Source organism: Triticum urartu, chromosome 1A, assembly GCF_056163025.1.
Source record: "Triticum urartu cultivar PI428250 chromosome 1A, HENAU_Tu73, whole genome shotgun sequence".
Taxonomy (NCBI): domain Eukaryota; kingdom Viridiplantae; phylum Streptophyta; class Magnoliopsida; order Poales; family Poaceae; genus Triticum; species Triticum urartu.
In genome coordinates, this window is record NC_141873.1 from 416,922,287 (window position 1) to 416,936,205 (window position 13,919).

The 13,919-nt window shown below is 45.0% G+C and overlaps 1 long non-coding RNA gene across 1 annotated transcript; it reads left to right on the forward strand.

Annotated features, from left to right (window-relative positions):
* Positions 1–2,376: 2,376 nt before the first annotated feature.
* LOC147991484 (uncharacterized) lies at positions 2,377–5,923 on the forward strand. The gene is made up of 4 exons (XR_015613927.1): positions 2,377–2,914; positions 3,734–3,958; positions 5,123–5,199; positions 5,635–5,923. It is a non-coding gene; the product is annotated as an uncharacterized LOC147991484 (long non-coding RNA).
* The last annotated feature ends 7,996 nt before the right edge of the window (positions 5,924–13,919 follow it).

The following is a 13,919-nucleotide window of genomic DNA, read 5'->3' on the forward strand; positions in this document are numbered from 1 at the left end:
CTTGTTTATCTTTCAGAGTGAGGAAGATATAAGTGTTGAACAAGCGCAGTCTCATCATCTTGCTCAGCTGCATGCGCTGCAGCTCCCCAGTAGGGCTAACCTTTCTTGAACTCTATTGAAGTGCTGTCGGTTTTGTATATTATTTTGTCGGCGTGTTTATTTGCACTGGTGGCGATCTTTGATGCCCCGTGTATGTAATCTGCTGTCTGCTTGTGCTTTATTATCATAGTGGCGAACTTTGATGCCCAGTGGATGTAATATGCCATAATTTCTTTATTGTATAGTCTAGGTTTTTTCTTATTCGATGTTGTAGTTATTTTACTGTATATATATCCTGTCTTCGCAGTAAACCGGCCAAACCGTAAAATTACGGTACATAATCGGGCCGTCATGTAATCACGATGTAGGTTGGGCCTGAAACGTGCCGAACAGCTCACGGGCCGGCAGCAGCCTGAAATGAACCCCGACCCATGATTGTGCGAATCAAATCACGGGCTTTTAACATGCCAAAATTTTCTCGGTCCTTGTTTGGCCCAATCAGATATCGGCTGCGAGCAGCCCGGATGCAAACCGGGTCTTAGTTAGGCCCAGCTATATGACGGGCTTTTAACAGGCCAAAATTAATATAGGGCCGAAATGTTAAACGGGCCCTTAACAGGCCAAAACTAATATCAGGCCGAATTACTAAGTGGGTCTTTAGCAAGTGGGCCCAAAAGCATAGTGTCCAGTTGACGGACCGAATCTGATATGGGCCATAATTGAGCCCAAAGCCTCTTAAAGGGTCGGACCTGATCTGGGCTATAATTTGGCCCAGAACGTGGTAGGCTTTTAACGGACCGGATCTCATATGGGCCACTATTAGGCCCGGAGCGTGGCAGGCCATTAATGGACCGGATCAAATATGGGCCGACATTTGGCCCAAAACGTGGCAGCCAATTAATGGGCCGGCCTACTAGGGTCCTCAAAATCTTGTGGGCCTACAGCTGGGCCGGCCCATTAATGTCGGCAAAATCTCGTGGGCCTTTAGCTGGGCCGGCCCATTATGGTCCGCAAGAATCTTGTGGGCCTTTACCTGGGCCGGCCCATTATGGCCCACAAAATCTTGTGGGCCTTTAGCTGGGCCAGCCCATTATGGTCCGCAAAATCTCGTGGGCCTTTAGCTAGGCCGGCCCATTATGGTCCGCAAAATCTTGTGGGCCTTCAGTTGGGACGGCCCATTTAAACTTGATGGGCCGGTCCACGTGTCAACATATCATAGGCGCGTCTCGCTCATTGGATGTGTGACACCTGTGCCAACGCGGACCTGACACGTGTCTTCTCCAGCCAATGATGATTTTACACGTGGAAAATCCCCATTGGTCGGGGCTGTTAACGGGTTATCGAATCCAAAACCCGACCCGATAGCTTAACGACGTTCCGTTATGGTGGATGCCACGTGTCGGTCACCCTTGATGAAATCACTTCTATGATGCGCGATTTATCGTCATGGAAGTGAACACTTCCGTGATGATAATTTTGGTAATGTCATGGAATACTTCTACGACAGCACAGGTATGACTATCTTGATTGTGTCATAAATTTGTCATGGATGTACATGCATGACAAAAAACGCGACCTACTGTGACAAACACGTATCATCACGGAAGTGTATTTTTTTGTAGTGTATGGACTCAATGTGATCTTGGATCACTAAAAGTAAAATGTAGAGTCTTGAGCTTGAGCCAACATGTCTTCTTAGTATTTTGAGGGGTCCACTTTCTGATCCATGCCATACAAAACATTAAGCTTTCCTGAAATATTTATCTTGAAATAGCATTAGCTCAATGGGCTATATGTTGTTAGGAATTACCAAAATCACACAGGGATAGTTGCACTTTCAAGGGGGCGCCCACTTTCCCTAGTCCAATTGGGACCAGTCCATGGAGAAGAGGCACGACCACCCTTGAGGCCTTTCTCTCCTTTCTCGTATGGCCCATTAAGGCCCAATATGAATTCCCGTAACTCTCCAGTCACTACACCACAACACTTGATTGGGGGCAATTAACTGTCGGGAGAAGTATCAAAACAGGGGCAAAAGTACTGCCGGGACATTTATAACTACTGGTACACGTAGTTCCAGGCAAAGAAACTGCCGGGAGAACAACAGCAGTGAGGGCATTGAAACTGCCGGTACACTTGAGGGCGTCATATCTGCCGGGAGAACTCTCCTACGGCCCATTATCTGCCGGGGTCCGCCTTCGGCGCGAAACCGAAATTATCGTTTGGGCCTAAGCGCGCGTAATCGAGGGAAAGGCGCACAGTAGACAAAGAAAAAAAACTTTTGGCCGGAAAGAACTAGACGCGCCGGCCCTCCTCCAGACTGCAGCCACCCCCAAACAACTTCCCCCAAATCCCCCTCCACTGACCGCGCCAGCCGCCCTAGATCGACCCCGAGCACTACCGCCGGCATCCCCCACAACCGCAGCCCTGCCGCCGGCGCCCCCAACCACCGCAGCCCCGTCGCCACCCCTAGCTACCCCACCACCGCCGGCCGCCCTAGATCCCGAGTTCTGCAGCCGGCGGCCCGCACCAACACAGCCTCGTCGCTCGTCGCCGCCCCCAGCCCCCCCACTGCCTGCAGCCCTCCACCTCGACGGTCCGACCACTGCCGCCTTTGCCCCCAACCACCCCACATCAGCGCTGCTGAGCACGGAGCACCCCCACGGACGACCACTTTCGCCGAGCGACTCCACCGCAGAACTCCTCCCCAAGCAGGCCTCCTCCCTCCACCTGAGCAGGAGAGCACCAAGCGGGATTGCCTCCTCGACGTCCTCTCCGATCCCCCAAGCAGCGGAGCGTCCCTCTTCTCCCATGACCAGCTCACTACCACATCAACATCCTCTGTCTGCCTCCTCTGCCCCATCAAGAGCATTTGGTGAGATTTCTTTGCAGCCAAGGTTCAGTTCAAATTGTGTACTTGGATTCAGTTCTGACTTCTACAATTGTTAGATGATTCATTCCAATGTGTGAACTTGGCAGATGATTCAATCCAAACATCCAAAATTGTTAGATGGGTTAGTTTAATCTGTGTACTTGGCAGATGATTAGTTCTAGGTTTTACAACAATTGTTTTTTGTGTTTAGTTGATGCCTCAAAGTTGTAGCTTCTCTGTTTGTGTTTTGCAAAATCGGATTTGTGGACAGAACAAGTGTTTTGTTTTTATGATATAAATAATGATATTCTTACTACTATTTTAGTTTTTGTTGTTCCCGAAATGACATGTTTCAATTGACTATTCTATTGTGCTAGAGCATTCCTGGTCCATATTGTATTTCTCCTTGCTTGTACTAGATATGAATGACATGCATTTTGTCACTAGATAATTATGACAGAGATGTTTGAAATGATTCATGATATGGCACACCTACTTGGGGATTTGCGTGATAGTGGCAGTGGGGAGGATCCAATTCACGAGGATGTAGAGCCAGGCAGCATTGATCCCCTTCTAAAAGAAAAAGAAGCGTGATGCGGATGCTTTTTGACAATTCATAGCTGATGATAGCGGGGAGCTTTATCCAGGGTGCACACAACCTTCTTAAAGCTACGTTTTGTTGTTAGGTTACTCCATATCAAATCTCTTGGAGGTTGGTTTCATAAAAGTTCTGACATGATGCTAGAGTTGCTAAAAGAGGCCTTCCCAATAGCTACATGCTTACCTACTTGACATATAATGTGCCATTAATTTTCTTTTCAGGAAAAAGAATGGAACAAGAAAGATACTAAGACAATGTTGAAGAACGAGAGGAAGAATGGAACAAGAAAGAGACTAAGACAATGTTCAAGAACGAGAGGAAGAGAGGCTAGCGAGAATTAGAACAACAAACGGCGAGGATTTTGAACGGTTTGGCCGCCTTACATTTTCAAATATAAATGAAGAATTTGGAGCCCAGCTAGTCAGCGACAAACTAAAAGGAAGAAGGTGATATACCATGCCATTAATTTTCTTTTCAGTTCCCATAATTTGGCTGTTTTAAGTGGTGGAATGATAATGTATTATGTTTGTTTGTTGAACCTCGGGAATAGCTTTGCAAATAACAAACTTCAGTACAAAGATGTCAAAGTTTTGATATAAACTGTACTAACTTATAATTGCAGATTATAATTATAGTGAACTAGATAGGCGCTCACATGCTAGTGGTCTGCGGTGACATTTTAAGCTCTTGTTTATTGTCTTTAATGCCAGTGTGTAGCAGCCAGCAAAATTAGCTCTACTTCTTGGTGTGAATTTATAATGGTTATTTAGTTTATTTTATTTTTACACTGCATCGTGCTATGTTTCATGAGTATAAACATGATATGCTTGGCATGCAGTTTTGGGGGAAAAAGGAAGCATCTCATGTGTAAATTTCGTTTGACCTTGCATTTTACAGCTTACTATTTACTATACATCCAGAATTGTACTTGGAAGTGTCATTATAGTTCTTTAGAAGTGGGCTTTTGTGTCCATCAGCCATGATTTTGTAGAGATGTCAGTTGAATAAATCTGATTCTCTGATCTTGCAAGGATAATGATTAACTTTTGTATATATAGATACTCCTACAGCATGTATAAAAAAGATAATTTGAGTCATTTCTCATAATTGGATCCTCTTTCTTTCATGTTACATGAATTATTTCAGCTTATTTGTTTGTAGAAAGCCTTGGTTTTATTTTCTAGGCTAATTCAACTTGTGCGAGATGTAGGAAAGTGAACCAATAAAAATTGTTTATTGAACCAAATGTTTGTAGTGTTTCACTGGATTAAATCTGTGGGCTTGTCACTAATCGGATACCATTTAGGGGACCTTAATTTCTCCAGCTAGTTTCCCTCTTATTTTGTGTAGTACATGTAGAGAGCTTAGAAGGAAAAGCAAGCTCAAATACAAGCTAATTTAATTCACTGGCTAGTACACTAACTTAGCGCATGCAACCTGCTTATACCAATTTGCTTATTGCAGTAACTTATATCACTCTATTTCCCAATCCTGCTTGAAGCTACAGCTGTAACTTTGCATATGCGCTTGTTCAATATAGTAGCTTCAAAATACGCTTGTGTAATATTTAGTGTGTGATTGTGGCCTCGTGCTTGTGTTTCCAAATGCAGAAGACAATCAAATGGTCATCAATTCTGTTCGCTTTACTTCGGTACAGGAATAGCCTCACTTCTGCTGTACAAGATAGGTACACCTACTAATTACTGTTGATATTTGTTAATATCTGTACAGACTTTGCACACTATATTTGGATGAGAAGTAAGAGAAGCTTGCTACTATCAAGATGATAAAAAATGGACATGTTCTCTACTAAAGTAGAGATTACTCTAGAGATGTTACTAGTTGCTCTATGTTTCAGAACATATACGGCTGTTGTATGTGGTTGTTGTCACATCTTCCTGTTTATAGACTTTGCACATTACATTTTGATGAGAAGATAAGCTTGCTACTGTTAAGATGATAAAAAATGGACACGTTCTCTACTATAGTAGAGATTAGTCTAGAGATGTTATTGGTTGCTCTATATTTCAGAAAATATGCGGCTGTTGTATGTGATTGTTGTAACATCTTCCTTAAGTTCTGAATGCTGCTGTTGTATGTAACATCTTACGATCTATGGCAGCTGCAGATTTCCCAAAGGTGCACAAGTTCACTAAGGTTTGGAAGATTTTCAAGCTGATGAAGATTTGGAAGACCTACAATGTCCTGCGTCTTGTTTGTTGAACCTAGACATTTGCTCTGCTCATTTTGGTGGTGGTTTGGCTGTGTGGCACACATCTAGAAGCATATGTACATCTTTTGTGGCACTACTTTAGTTTGGTTGTGGGGTAAACATATATATGTACTCCTTTCGTGGCACAACCTCTGTATATATTGTCGTTATGTTTATCAAATGAAGTTTAAGGTTTTTGATGAGGCCTATATGTTACATTGATTGAAGTGCGTGTATAAATTGTGTGATATGTCTTGATTGTCTGGACATATATAATGGATGGATATTACATAATAGGGATGCCTAGAACATTTCACTAGTGAAATTAACATGTTGGCATAATATCTGCCAGGTAAACATGCTTGTGCTGGCGGCTTAACTGCCGGTAATTGTAGTTTCACATGCCTAGACCAATCTGCCGGGAGAAAATTAACTGCCGACAAATACAAGGGTCAGGGCAGAAAAACTGCCGAGAGAAGTTTATCTGCCGGGAGAAGTAATCCCCGCCAGCCGTTCTCGTGGCAGTTCTATCTGCCGGGAGAACCACTGTCCCGACAGTTTGTCTGCCCTTTAAAGAGTCTTCTCCCAGCAGTTTTTCTGCCCTTACATCAGTGTTGTGGTGTAGTGAGTACTCTGAAAAATACCCGAATCACTCGGAACCTTGCCGATGTCCGAATATAGCCTTCCAATATATCGATCTTTACGTCTCAACCATTTCGAGACTCCTCGTCATGTCCCCGATCTCATCCGGGACTCCGAACACACTCCGGTCATCAAATCACATAACTCATAATACAAATCATCACAGAACGTTAAGCGTGCGGACCCTACGGGTTCGAAAACTATGTAGACATGCCCGAGGCTCATCTCCAGTCAGTAACCAATAGCGGAACCTAGATGCTCATATTGGTTCCTACATATTCTATGAAGATTTTTATCGGTCAAACCGCATAACAATATACGTTGTTCCCTTTGTCATCGGTATGTTACTTGCCCGAGATTCGATCGTCGGTATCTCAATACCTAGTTCAATCTTGTTACCTGCAAGTATATTTACTCATTCTGTAATACATCATCACGTCTAACTCATTAGTCACATTACTTGCAAGGCTTATAGTGATGTGCATTATCGAGAGGGCCCAGAGATACCTCTTCGATACTCGGAGTGACAAATCCTAATCTTGATCTATGCCAACTCAACAAACACCATCGGAGACACCTGGAGAGCATCTTTATAATCACCCAGTTATGTTGTGACATTTGATAGCACACAAGGTGTTCCTCCGGTATTCGGGAGTTGCATAATCTCATAGTCCGAGGAACATGTATAAGTCATCACTACTAGGGAAAACCTTAGTAGTAGCGCGGGTATTTTGCATATCAGTAGCGCGGGAGGATGCGCTACTGATAAGGCACTATAGCTATTCTATAGCTATTCCTTAGCAGTAGCGCGTGCTACGCACGCTACTGCTAAGACATATAGCATCAGTGTTTGTTCACTCCAGCGCTACTGCTAATATAGCTAGTTGTAGCGTGTTTACTCTCCATCGCTATTAGTATTCTTTTTCTTTTTTTTAAATTTTAGTGTATTAGCTGTGAAAACACTGAATGCCTTGCTTATGCCATCGTGCATAAAACACTGTATGTGACTTCGTGTTTCCTGATGGCAATATATGCATTATATTTGATGATCGTTTCTGCAACACTTTAAATCTGTACCCTGTAGAGACAAGAAAAGACTAGCCTGGCGGCTTAGAATCCAACGGGTTAAAACACCCGGCTTATATCCAATATGTTTATCGTAATAGAAAAACAGAAAGCAGATATAAATAAAGGACAAGGGCTGAAACTAACTCTTTAGTTAATGCAGCAGGAAATTATATATAAATAATAGCCATACTTGTACCTTTGATCCTTAGACCACTAGCTTGAGTAACCCGGGTAATGAAGCCGATAACTCAATCTTTCTGAGAAATCAATACCTTTGAATACTTCAATGATTGTTATACACTACTAGGGAAAACCCTAGTAGTAGCGCGGGTTTAAATCTCACTAGTAGCGCGGGCAGCCGCGCTACCAATAAGGCGCTACAACTATTACTTAGCAGTAGCGCGTGCGACAGGCGCTACTGCTAAGACACATAGCGGCAGCGCTTGTTCTGTCCCGCGCTGCTGCTAATCTAGCTAGTTGTAGCGTGTTTCTTATCCATCGCTACTAGTACTCTTTTTTTTTCATTTTTAGTGTATTTATATGACATTATACAAATTTTGGTACAATACCAATTATGAGGCTTATATCATTATGTCCATAACAGTGTGTCAAATGAAGGTGGATTAGGTTCAAGTGGAGGCAATATGTGGTGCATGTCAAAAGTATACTACTAATCCAAACTTGATCTAGTTTGGACTAGTAGTACTTTCGATGTGCACCACATGTTGCCTCCACTTGAATCTAATCGGCTAACACAAGCTATTTAATCATCATCATAGTCATTACCACCAACAGTAGCTATTTAATCATCATAGTCATAGTGTAGCACACATCATCATCTTCAAACTCATTCTAGCTAGCTAATCACCACCAACACTAGCTGCAGTAGCTATCTAATCACCACCAACACTAGCTAATAATAATCATCATAGTCATTACCACCAACACTAGCTATTTAATCATCATAACTCATTTCTAGCTAGCTAATCACTCATGCTGCTCTCTCTCAGCTAAAATAACATAAAACATGTGTAGCACTCCTGCTTCATCAAGTTGGAGCATGTAGATGAACCTGTCTCCTAATCGTGGGCTGCGCTTCTGATTACTGCCCCTAGTACTTCTCTGCGATCATTCACAATTTTGCTCTGGTCTTTCACTATTAAGCATTCCTCGCTATTAGAAATCCTGAATGCACTAAAGTGCATTGTAGGAAATCTTGGCCGTAAGCTAACAATTCTCATGCGACCTTTAGTCTCGTTCTAATGAGGCACAACATTCATCGGGAGTCCCTGTTGAAGAAGATCGTATAGTAACATACTTAGCAATGAAGTTTAGCTTAAAAAATAATGTATGCAAAAGATGCACTATGGACAAATAGTAAAAATCTTACCATCTTTCCTAAATAGATGTTACCGTAGTTCAGTACGAACACTATTGGTCACACGTTTTGAGTACTAAGATTTTGAAGTCCAGGAAAATAATTTGTCTTGACAGAATGAAGATCCTCAAGCCATGAAACATAATGACCTATCTCCTCGCAGTTTAGTTCAGCACCGGGACAGTGGATGGTCATGTCTACCAAGCGCCGGACATGTTTGCTTCAATGGAAATAAGCTGTCAATAGAAATTAGTTGTCAACTATTTTTGAATAAACAATATCGAAGACATAAATATGGTTGAGAAACTGACATAATGGTATAACTGGAGGCGTCTGCACATCGACCCAGATGTCGATATTACCTTCAATATCATCTTCGGCATGAATATCAAAGGTGATAACCATATCAGGCTCAAATGCATAAGCCTTGCATAGTGCTTGCCAAGTTTTGCATTCAAAATAGGTGTAGGTGTCTGTGTTGTATAATTTTGCATGGAAAGTATAACCATGCTCGGTCTTCAAGTTAACTCTGTTTACCTCCATAGTAGTTTTCATAGGACTGAAACATATCTTATCCAAGACAAAAACTCTTGCATGGCAGGGGATATGCTAGTAGAATAGTAAAAAAATTAATTATAAGTTGAAGCAAATGAAGCAGATGTCATGCTTAATTATGAAAAAAGACTTGTCGTTGTGACTTACTGTATCCACTTCAAAGTTCTCGTCCAGCTTGATGCTGAAGCGCCTATCATCATCTAGGAAGATTCTGTCACACATGCCGCGCTCGTCTTCGCAGTATTCGCAAATACCGAAATCCTTTTCGTCGTCAGACATTTCCTATGTTCATAGTTGAAGCATTAATTGAAAATCGATCAAAGGCAACTACCAGGATACTCAACACACAAATCAGGGGCACTCGATATTTCCTACATATTCTGGCACAAGTCATGCCAAAATTCACGGAAAAATCTGGCATGACCTTTGCTAAAATAGGACATATCGAGCGCCTGAAATTTGCCGGAACGGAAATGAATCAACACTCCGGCAAAACATAGGCCATTCGGAGGTGTAACCTGCAAACATGACCGACCACTTTGGCAAGCACATATCCTATTTGAGCAACACAAGATATACATTTCAAAATATCTTATAGGACTCATATTGACATGATCATTCAAGAAGCAAGACCAAATCATAAAATAAATAAGTATTCAAATTAGCATGCATTCAATAAGCAAAAGTAAATCATCTCATGCGTCCGTACATCGTCGAATATTATCACTAATACATCCTGAATAGTATCATACATATAACATCACTAATACAACTAAAACCCTAGTGCACGACGGGTATTGGCGCGGGCGGTGGACACCCACAGAGAAGGAACCATCACAGGATCATAGCTCCAGTGAGATCCCTGGATAACCTGTCAGGTATTGGAGAACCTGTGCTCCAACGCAAACAAGTAGCGATGGACGTGCGCGTCCTCCTCACTGACACGGTAACGCACCACCTCCGCAGGGTCCTCAAGCCTCTGGACCATCACTAGCCCACGCGACCGCCACCAAAGAAGGTTTGGGTCAACGACGGGCTGACTCCTCACCAACCTGCGCCCCCGGTAGGTAGCGCCTCCTAGTACCACCCCGGCGGAGCCTAGTCCCGGACATGTCCCATCTGGTGACACAGGTGTCCTTCACCGACTCGACGACGAGGATGCGGGCTAGGCATCATCGACGTCGCTGCGGGAATAATTGCTTTAACTAAAAAAAACTAAACTAGTTCTATTAATTTTCGTACTAAAAATAAAATAGTTGTATTAACTCAACTAGTTCAATTAAGCACTTACTATAAATAAAAATAAACTAGTTTTTACTAAAAATAGACTAGTTCAACTAGTTATATTAATTTTCTTACTAATTCTATTAAACACTTACTAAAAAACAGTAAAAAAAACTAGTTAGATGAAGTCTAAAATTTAACCCTAACTAATTTGATGAACTCTAAAATTTAATGAACCCTAAGTAATTTGATGAACTCTAAAATTTAACCCTAACTAATTTGATGAACTCTAAAATTTAACCCTAACTAGTTTGATGAACTCTAAAACTAATTCTATTTAACAACTACTTCCATAATTAGCATCTAATTTGATGAACCCTAACTAATTAGATGAACTCTGAAATTTAACCCTAAGAACCCTAGCTAGGCAGAGGTAGGGGAGGAGGACGAGGAGGGCGTGCTCACCTCGGGCGCCGGCGGAGTTAGGGAGAGGGGCACGCGGCGTCGAGGTCGGGGACGGGGTCAGGGCGTTGGGCGCACGGCGGAGGGCGGTGATGTAGGCGGGCGTCGAGGTCGGGGTCGGGGGCGGCGGCGAGGTTAGGGGCGGCATCGAGGTCGGGGTCAGGGGCGACGTCGACGGCGTGCGGAGGGCGACGGGAGAGCGTGCGGCGGTCGGGCGATGACGGCAGTGACAGCAGACGCACGCGTGTTGGATTTGGGGGAAGTGGGCATTAGGGAAGAAGAAAACGGTTGTTTAAGTGGGAAGTAGCAGCAACGCGTTCCACGGAAAGCGCTACTACTACATTAGCTATAACGCCTGTCCATAAAGCCTGCTGCTGCTACGCATTTCTCCTTTTTTTCTTTTTTTCGAGGAACCGACAAGAGCACTGCCTTTTCATTTCAGACGAAAAAGAGGGTTTATGTACAAAGATGACATGTTTTTCCGAGGAAACCTGACGAAACCCTTATAAGAACCGTTGTGGAATGCTAAGTGAACCAAATCACCCAATGCCGGTCTCCACTTGTGCCCTGCCAAAGGCGCAAGCCCGCATTCTTATGTCGTCGAGCGCGATGGCCGCCACCTCCAGGTGAGTGAGGCGGGTGCCGATGAATATCCGGCGGTTGCGCTCCTTCCAGATATTCCAAATGGTGTAGAGGAAGTGACCGCTACACCAGCGTCTTTCGTCCTTGGACAGGGGACAGATGAGCCGATCCCACCAGTCGGAGACTCCCATGGGAGGCGGAATTGTCATCATGTTCGTCGGCGCCTCCCCGGTCCATGCCTAAACATGCGACCAAACCGCAATCGCAAATGGGCAGCCCCTGCAGAGGTGAGTTGCCGTCTCCGGTGCTCCCAAACACAGCGGGCATGTAGGATCATGCGGCCATCCGCGAATAGCGAGCATGTCGGCCGTGAGGATCTTTCCATGGAGCACCAGCCAGGAAAAGAGCTTGCATTTGGGTTCCGCATGTGCCTCCCAAATCTTCGTCGGTGAGAACCTGGGGAAGGAGCCAGAGAATTGGGCTGTATATGCCGAAGCCGCGGAGTAGATTCCATTTGTAGTCCAACGCCAGGAGATGGATTCCTCCCTGTCCGTAGATAGTGTAACCTGGGAGGTCAGAGATGCCATCGAGATGAATTCATGCAGGTGTATGGGGGACTGAAGGCGGGCGACTGATCTGATCCAGTTATCCTCGTGAAGCTCCTTGGACATTGTTCTCTGCTTTCTTGTGGCGATTTTGTATAATCTGGGAGCCAGCATCCTAAGGGGACCCTTTCCGGTCCAGTCATCATGCCAGAACAGAGCTTTGTGGCCGTTACCCAGCACAATGGAGGTCGAAGCTCTGAATAGCGCCATATCCGAGTTGTCGCAGGGTAGGGCAGAGTCCACCCACTGACGGTCAGGGTCGGTCCATATTAGCCATGGCCAACATAAGCGGAGAGCCCGACCAAATCTCTCTAGGTCTGTGATTCCCAGCCCACCTAGGGCCTTTGGCCTGCACACCGTCTTCCAGTTTACCAGGGAGTGCCCTCCGGTCGCATTCTCGGAATTGTCGCCTTGCCATATGAAGTTGCGAGAGATCTTGCTAAGCTTATGGTTGGCCCATGCCGGAAGAGGGAGCGCAGTGAGGTGATGTGTGGCCATGGCGCATAGCACAAACTTTGCCAAGGAGACCCTTCCCAGCCTCGCAAGGTTCTTTCCCTTCCACCCCGGAAGCTTGCCCATTGCTTTGTCTATGAGAGGTTGCAGATGAACCCGCTTGAGACTTGAGGTATGCAGGGGAAGGCCCAAGTACTTAGTTGGGAATGCAGCGATCTTCACAGGGAATCCCGGTAAAATGTGGGCGAGGTCAATCTGCTGGCAGCAAATAGGGAACACCTCCGTCTTGGTCACGTTGGTAATGAGACCCGATGCCTCCCCAAAACAGGCAAGTATTCCCACAATGGTGTCCAATTCTTCCTTCACAGTGTTGGCAAAGATGCCCACGTCATCAGCGTAAAGTGAAATTCTGCAGGAAGCTGAACGAGCCTTGATCGGCTGCAGAATCCCGGAGTTGGAGGAAGCCCGGAGCATAAGCTGAAGCGGGTCAATTGCAAGGATGAAAAGCATGGGGGACATAGGGTCACCCTGACGCAGGCCGCAAGCGTGAGCAAAAGGGGGACCCGGGTTTCCATTTAGCAGAATCCGCGAAGAAGATGATGCCAAGGACATGCAAATCCGGTCCCGCCAATGTTGACTGAAACCAAGTTGCTCGAGTACCTCCAGTAGGTAAGCCCAACCGACAGAGTCGAAGCCTTTGAGATGTCCAGCTTGAGGAAGAGGCCAGGCGTTGACGTGTGATGCAACTCCTTTTCCAAGTTCTGCACATGTAGGAAGTTATCATGGATGCACCATTTCTTCACGAAGGTGCTCTGGCTCTTGGAGACTAGCGAGGGGAGCGGAGGGGCGAGCCGGTTTGCTAACAGCTTCGAGAAAATCTTTGAGATGCTATGGATGAGGCTGATTGGGTGGTAGTCCCCAATCCTGGTGGCGTCTGCCTTCTTTGGCAGCAGAATTATGTTCGCCGAGTTGATCAGCCCGGCGCAATCACCCCATAGATCTGCTAGTTGTAGGATTGCGGCCAGGACGTCGGTCTTGATAATCTCCTAGTAGGACTTGAAGAAGGCGCCAATGAACCCGTCCGGTCCTGGCGCCTTGACCAAAGGCATAGAGAAAACTACCTCCTTGATCTCTTCTTCATCAAACGGGGCGTCCAGCTGAGATAGGTCGTGGCGCTGCATACCGATGTTCTCCCAGGCCAGGCATTTGGATCGCCGTGTCGGCCT